Consider the following 7,722-nt stretch of genomic DNA (forward strand, 5'->3'; position numbering starts at 1 on the left):
CCTGGATTAATATTTATTAATATCACCAATTTTCAAGATGGTGGGTGCTGAGGAATTAAAAGAAAAAAATAATTTCCTTTTTGAATCCATTATCCAAGCTACAAATTTGTGAAATTGGAATTCATTTGACCAGGAAGGATAAATGAAGAGAATTATGGAGAATTAACAGAGATTCATATGATCTCCCCTGCACCCCTGTGATACATGCTGTGCTAACAAGTGGCTCTGAATGACAAGACTATCCATGATTTTTAGGACCTTTTTAATAACCAATGAAGTTGAAATATAGAGTTGACAATCCAGGTGTAAAAATTAAGGCAAATGGGTAAAAATAGCAAAATCCCCACAGATTGGGGCTATCCTAGAAGTATGCACATATGTGGTGTTTCTCTAGGGGAACTTTCTCTGTTTTTTCACTGTAAATGCTTCTTTAGTCCCGGGCTCAGAAAACTTTTCTGGAAAGGTCCAGGTAGGAAATATTTCTGATTTTGCAAACAGTAAGTTATCTGAAAACTCCGGGGAACTTAATATTGCCTTTATATGGTACACCAGCCAGTCCATAGACCAGTATAGACCAGTCCATAAAGGACCGTGCCAATATTCCAATAAATTTTTATTTACAAAAACAGGCGGCAGTCACCCAGTGCACCACAATTGCTCTCTATTTCACCTGGAGCAGTACCAGAAGGAAAACCAGGACATAAAACCTGTGGTTATAAAATGTATGGCTAATTGCCTCCTTAAAACAACCCCCTCCTCCTGAGACTGGAGTCAGCCGGACACAAGTCTTGTCTTGGCGCTGAAGTCCCCAGAGAGGATCAGCTGGCCTTGACTCACTGGTGGGACAAACAGTGCTTCCACCAGGGCGCTGCTCAGAAATGTGTTCTGCTCCACCGGGCTCCTGGGAGGTGGGAATGGTAGACTTCTTTTGTACCTATTCCTATTGGCATGGTACGATGCAAATCCCTCTCTTTGTCCTTCTAGGGCTACTATCACATTCAGGGGAAGGGAAAACTCCCACAGCAACCTGCCATCACCATGAAGGCCAAATTCCTCAGCATCAGAGCAAGGGAGAAGATTAAGGGTGTGTGGGCGAGTGTGTGTGTACGTGGGCAAGGGTTGTGTCCTGGTGGCTTGAAGCTACGTGGAGATTTAATGAAATGTTAAAAATGCTTAAACAAACAAAAGCTGCCTCCTTTGACATGAGACCGGAAGACCTGGATGGCGCCTGACTACCATCACTGAACATTTTGAACAGAGAGTCTGTGGAAGAATTCTGATCAAAAGAGGGGAAATGCAGAACAGAATTACAAATTCGTGGAATTCAGTCTTACTGGAGTCACAGAGGCTGGACTCTGAGATGACCTGTAAATCTTCAACAAATAAGCAAACCAAACCCTGACGTCTTCTAAAAAACAACAACACTAGTTTAACTAATAAAGAATGGCTGCCTGGAGGCTTGCCCTAATTTCCAGTCTATCTTTAAGAGATCGAAATGACAATAGTAACTGGAAAGATTAGATAGGAACATGGAAGGGTAAGTTCATGTTCACGGAGGAGAACCAACTCAGGAAAAGGTGAGAACGATTGTTCAATGTGAAGAATGTAACCGATGTCCTTGAACTCTGCACTTAGAAACGACTGAATCCGTGGATGCTTCGCCGGGTATGTTCTTAACCACAACGAAATAAGCCAATTATACGCTGTTACTAGGTGCTGTCACCTGGATTCTGACTCATAGCGAGCGATGCTATCTCTGTCCAACAAACAAAACTGGGCTGGGTCCTGCTCCATCCTCACGATTGTTCGTATGTTTGAGCGCAGTGTTGCAGTGACTCTATCAATGCACTAGTTGAGGCAGTTTCTTTTTCAGTGGCCTTCTACTTTATGATGGCCAACATTCTTCTGAGTTCTGTTTCAGGGACTTGCGGAGCCTCTTTTTCAGAGTCCTCCGTTGGATTTGCGTGTTTTTCAGTTGTTTGTGTTTCTTGATTTCCGGGTTCTGCTCTGGTTGACTGCTGTTCCCTTGGCATTGAGGTGCCGCGATTAGTGCGGCGTGGCCGAGTCCTGGAGAGATCACTGGCTCTGTCGCGGACGTGGGGGAGTGCCGACAGGAGCTGGGAAACAGATGGTCGTGATATGGAGAAAAGGAGGAGAGCTGGAGAAGGAGGGGAAGTGGTGGTGGGGGGGAGACAATAAATCAAAGTCATGTTATCAATAATAAGTGGCTGTCTGGATAGGCCATTGGATTTGTAAAAATAATGGGGAAATGCATTTTAAGAGGGGTAATCAGAATGAATAATTTCATGAAGATACATGCCACGAGGTCAAAAAGAGAGGAGAAAGAGATCATGGGTGGATATGAACGGAACAGGTGGGACGAAAGAGACAAACGACGCAGGTATGGCTTGGGCATGGGTGCTGAAGAGTCTCAGGGAGGTGGATTCACACCAGAAGAGCAAGTGAGAGAGAACAAGAGAAAAATTAGAAAAGTATTCTAACAGATCAAAAGTACAAAAACAGACTAAAAGAAAGTAAAAACAAATGTGGGTGGAGATTCTTGCTCCTTGGTAGTGTTGCTGTGTGTACATGTGTGTTGTGGGGGGGAGGGGGGACCTGTAGGGAGGGAGGGTTCTGGAGAACAAAGCAGGAAGGAAGAAAAAGAAAAAAGTGTCCTTTGGGTACCGAGTATTGCCGCACCAAGCTGTCCACTCGATCTGAGTCTGCAGAGGCCAGAGGGGTAAGAGGTTTGTTTGGCTGCAGGCCAACTGTAAAGGGGATTGGTCAGCAGGAATTGCTCCTCTTCCACTTTAAGGAACCTGCATCTACTTCGCTTTGCAGTTGAACTTCTTGCTGCCAGGAGGCGCAGGATCTCCGTCCTAGTGGAACCTCTCCAGTGCTTGCTGAGATCTTCACACGCTGATCGTCTGGTGGGCTTATTCCCCTGTCTTCCCGCCTTCGTATTTTGTGCATGGGTGCTGAAGTTAGTGATCCTCAAGTTGATGCATGTTATGTTTTATGGCTCTTTCGTGATTTATAGTTGTGTGGTAGTTATATAATCTGGTGTCCACTTGAGGAGATTCAGAGTGAAGGGGTGGAGTCTAGCCTGTTAACCAGGTCACAGCTTGATGACCTCATTTGGAGGTGCGACAGAGATAAATGACTCACTGGAGGCCAGACTGGCGCTCTCTCTCTGCTTTGACATTCCTGTTGACAAGCCACATGGAGCTATGCTGGTGGAGTCAGAGCCCTGGAGCTGGAGGAGTCACATGGAGACCCACGGTAGTGCCGAAATGCTTCCACCACCACTGGATGCACAAGATTTTCCACCACTGGCCTGTGGTCTTCCTGTATTCAGCATCATTACATTGCCTGAGTCTGAAGAGGAATTTATGCCGAGACCCCTGCTGGCGCTGCGATATTTCCAATGCCACTGGATCCAAAGACTTTCTACCCACTGACCTGTGATCTTCTACATTTCAGCCTCATTGCATGTGTTTTGTGAGTCTGAAGAGGACTTTATAGATTGGTATCGGACATTTGGGCTAATATCGGGCTTCTGGACTTGATCTGGACTGGGCTGAGATGTTTTCTCAATGTGCAATTGCTCTTGTATATAAATCTCTTTCTTACACACATATGCGTGTCCATGGATTGGTTTCTCTAGTCTACCCAGACTAACAAAGAGCATCAACCTGTTGCATCATCAGAATTTTTGAGCATGATAACCCAAACCCACTGCCATCAAGTCAATTCCAATGTCGATAATCCCTATGTAGGAGTTCTGAGGCTGTGCATCGTTGTGGGCGCTGCAGCTTTAGATTTCTCCCACAGAGTCAGGCCAGTGCTTACTTGACAGTCCACAGAGCTCTCATCCTAAAGCATCCCCTGCCTGGCAACTGAATGTTATTTTCTAAAGGATCACTAGAACTTAAAATACTCTGAAAACAGATTTTGTAGTTCATAGAAAGATGAACCACATCCCCTGAATGTAGCAGATGTATTATAGTTTTATTTGGGGGATGAGGACCGATTTTTTAAGAAGCCAATCAATTGTTGAACAAAATGTTTTAGAAGGATATATACTGTAATATTTTCCAAGTCTGGCTCCAGAAAAAATATTGAGATTAAAAACATATTTAAAAGCATCTCAGGTCACATTCTAGACCTGTTGGATTCGAGTTGGGTGTGTGAGAGTTGGGCCCAGGAATTTTTGCAAAGTTACTCAGGTGGAGTTTGGTAACAGTTAGGCAAGCACCCGTCCATGACCTGGCCTTTGAGGACCACTAGAATAATGTACAAATGCTGAGTTTGAAGCTTACCAGGACTGGGCTGAAATCTCTGTCTTGTATGAATCATTTGTGCTTGAACTAGTAATGTTACATTTCTGACCAGATCCATAGGTTGGGGCCAATACTTGCCCTCTACAGAAAGAAAGGAAAATTGGGTCATGCGACTGTTGTGGCTTAGAGTTCAGATGCTTTGAGGTCCTGACAACCTCTCTGTCTTCCTCCTGGGGCAACATCACTGGTTTTGCTGCATTCACCATTGTACAGAATTTAACTAAGGAGGAGAGCATTCAAACACAAAAGCAAACGAAAAGGCATGTTTTAACTTTTGCTCCATAGAAACATTTCTTCTTGAATTTCCCAGGAACTTTGTGTTCAGAGCCCATGAGTGAGTCTGGAATCGTGCGAGCTAACGTGCCAGACGGGTCTCCTCTTACACGCGAGCTAGGGAGAAGACGAAGAAGGGAGACGGGAACTCCTCAGATGTGCCTTCAAGTTCCAACCTGCGCAGAATTTCTTTGAAACTTGGCTTAAGGTCATTGCAAACTCTCACTGCTGGTTACTTGATGTTCAATTCCAACATTCCACTGCAATGAGATTTGTTCTTACCTGTTGGTGTTGGAGGTTCTCAGCTTTACTAAACAATGAGGCCACACCTGCTGCCCTTCTCTCTTCCTTTCTCTCCTAACACCCTCCTCCCCCCAGCCTCTTCCCTTTTCTTTCCTCTGGTTTACCTGGAAGAAGATCCCCACTCCCTCTGTACTTTTAGAGTCTGAAAATGTACAATTGTTTCCTGGCAAGGAACAGGATACCTACTAAGCACCGGCATTTCCCTTCCTCTAACGAGGAGCATCGCTCTTACTTGTAAGCAAGTCTTCATCGCTTGGGTGGGAGGGGGCTGCTCCTCCTTCCGGAACACAGCAAGCTGTAGCAGACTCCTGACAAAAGAAAATAGTTTCACTTCAGTAAAGTATTTGTGAACCAGGAGTAAAATGGAGTTTGGCAATCACACTGTTATTTTGTTCAAGGAATAAAGCCAGGAGAAATAAAATTCTGGGTAAATTAAAAGTTGCTCCTTGCTGTCTAGATCCATCCTAGCTTCAGAACAGATCCAGGTTGGCTGATCAGGAAGCCAGATCTGCATTTCATGAGTTTGTGGGCTCAGCATTTGAGTTAAGTTTTTATGTAGATAAAATGTGAGGGTTTTGTTGTATTCTAATTGAGAGTTGGGCATGAGCCAGGTTTGGAATGAAAAATCCTAGACCAGCAGGTTTGCTGCTTAATTTTACTGTTGGTTCTATTGAGCAACTTCAAGCACAGTGAAAGAGGCAGCCATAATCTTTCAAGGAAACAAGATTTCACAAATGGATAGCATTTTAATATGAAATAGCTTTTATGATGACAGCTGCATTAATTAAGTGGTTTCAAAGTAAATCTAGATGAAAAGAAGTTCCCTTTCATCTATGTCCATTCCTCAGACTCTTGAGAGAGACAAATATTCCAAGAGCACAGCAGGATCTTGAATTACTTTTACCTAAAGAAATTACCTAGCCAAACATTAAAGCAATGTATATGCATGCTAATCAGTCAGTTGTCAAATTGTGGAATAGAGCTGAAATACTCATGTAAAAAAGAACTACCAAAATCAGTGACCCACCACTAACATTTTTCATTTTATATTAGCAGTCCCGAATGGGAAAAAAGAAAAAGAGCCATACTTCTAAGATCAACTAATAATGGTGTTTTGTTCTGAAAATTTACAAGGGATTATCTTGCAGTCAGAAAAACAGCATTATTTTGGTGACTGTGCATGATGGCTTTGTACATTTGTCGGCACGTGGAACATTCAGTGAAAACACTGGTCCCCAACGAGCAAGGCACCACCTGCTGCTGCATTGATAGTGCTGTTTCCAGATGGGGTTTGGTCACAGAGTGACACCAGCTAGTCACAGTGTTTCTCCATGAAATGAACATTTCGAGTAAGACCATAAAATAGGGAGCAAGTGGTATTGAAGTAACATCACTCCACTCCTAATCAGCAAGCCGGCTAACAATCCCTTCACCTGTGTTCTTTGCAGTGCTATGCGTAGCTCCTTACCCGCCCTTCCCCCTCAAAAGGCGGCACCGGTCTATGACATGTTTATTGATTTACCTGGTTTTACCTGCTCCTCAATGCTTCTGAAACATAGACGTGACCATAGGATCTGGCTGAGCACCTCTGCCTTCTCACATGGACGAAGACTCTGGTGAGGAACGCCGCCTTGTCCTGCTGCTTTCTCACAAGCGCGCCTCGGCCTGCACCTACACTTGCAGCTATGATGTCCAACCATCTCCGTGGGCCTTCCTCTCCTTGCTGCACCTGTACTTCACCAAACACGATGTCCTTCCCCAGGGACTGGTCTCTCCTGACAACATGTCCAAAGTAGGGGAGACAAGTCTTGTCCTCCTTGCCTCTCGGGAGCACGCCGGCCATACTGCTTCCAAGGCAGATTTGTTAGTTGTTTTAGCACCCACGGCACTTTCCACATTTTTCCTCCAACGCAACTCAAATGCACCGATTCTTTTCTGATCACCTTTCTTCAATGTCCATTTTTCACATGCATACGAGACAATTGAAAATAAGATGGTTTGGGCCAAGCATACCTTAGCCTTCAAAGTAACATCGTTGCTCCTTAGGACTCTAAAGAGGTCTAGTGCGCCAGACTTAGCTAATGCAACACATCCTTTGATCTCTTGACTGCTGCTTCCATGAGCATGGATTGTGTGTCCACACAACATTTGACAGTTTGGAGATACTGGCTTATATACGTCATGCAAACTGAAGCAGAAGGCAAATACTAACTGTTCTTTGAGAAATTTGCTAGACAAATTCTAGGGAGTCATACAGAGTCGGTGATTTTTTTTTTAATGGGTGAGAGGGATTCTGGACTGTTTAAATGCCAATGAGAAGCCAATTAGAAAGAAAAATGAATTGTTACGTGATAATAGAATAGATAGTCGAATGAGATCCTGAAGGAATTTGGAAGAGTTATGTGTTAAAAATGGGGTGGGGGGCGGGGATTCACTGCCATCTAATTGATTCTGACCCATGGTGACCCTGTAGGACAGGTTAGAACTGCCCTTGTGGGCTTCAGAAACTGTATCTCTTGCTTTTTCTCCCCAGGAGCAGCGGGTGGGTTTGAAGTGCTGACATTGCAGTTATCAGACCAATGTGAAGACACCTTATTCTCTTAGGATGAAAGGGGGAAGGAGCTAAACATGTGGATGTTCCCATGTTTACCTGTGAGGTAGCATTTAAAACAGGTCATTAATAGTGCATGGTCTCACTTACCTTACTTAATCTAGACAGTAGAGGTGGTCAATCCCAGAGCTCTGTTTATATTTTTGAGACTCAATCCAGCAAGAAAGATGACAGAAGCAAGGACAGGACAGG

The 7,722-nt window shown here is 44.1% G+C and overlaps 1 non-coding gene across 1 annotated transcript; it reads left to right on the plus strand.

The window, feature by feature from the left end:
• Positions 1-758: 758 nt before the first annotated feature.
• On the plus strand, positions 759-884 carry LOC142442122 (small nucleolar RNA SNORA3/SNORA45 family). Its single transcript, XR_012783368.1, has one exon. It is a non-coding gene; the product is annotated as a small nucleolar RNA SNORA3/SNORA45 family (small nucleolar RNA).
• Positions 885-7,722: the final 6,838 nt, after the last annotated feature.

Source organism: Tenrec ecaudatus, chromosome 2 (assembly GCF_050624435.1).
Source record: "Tenrec ecaudatus isolate mTenEca1 chromosome 2, mTenEca1.hap1, whole genome shotgun sequence".
NCBI lineage: Eukaryota > Metazoa > Chordata > Mammalia > Afrosoricida > Tenrecidae > Tenrec > Tenrec ecaudatus.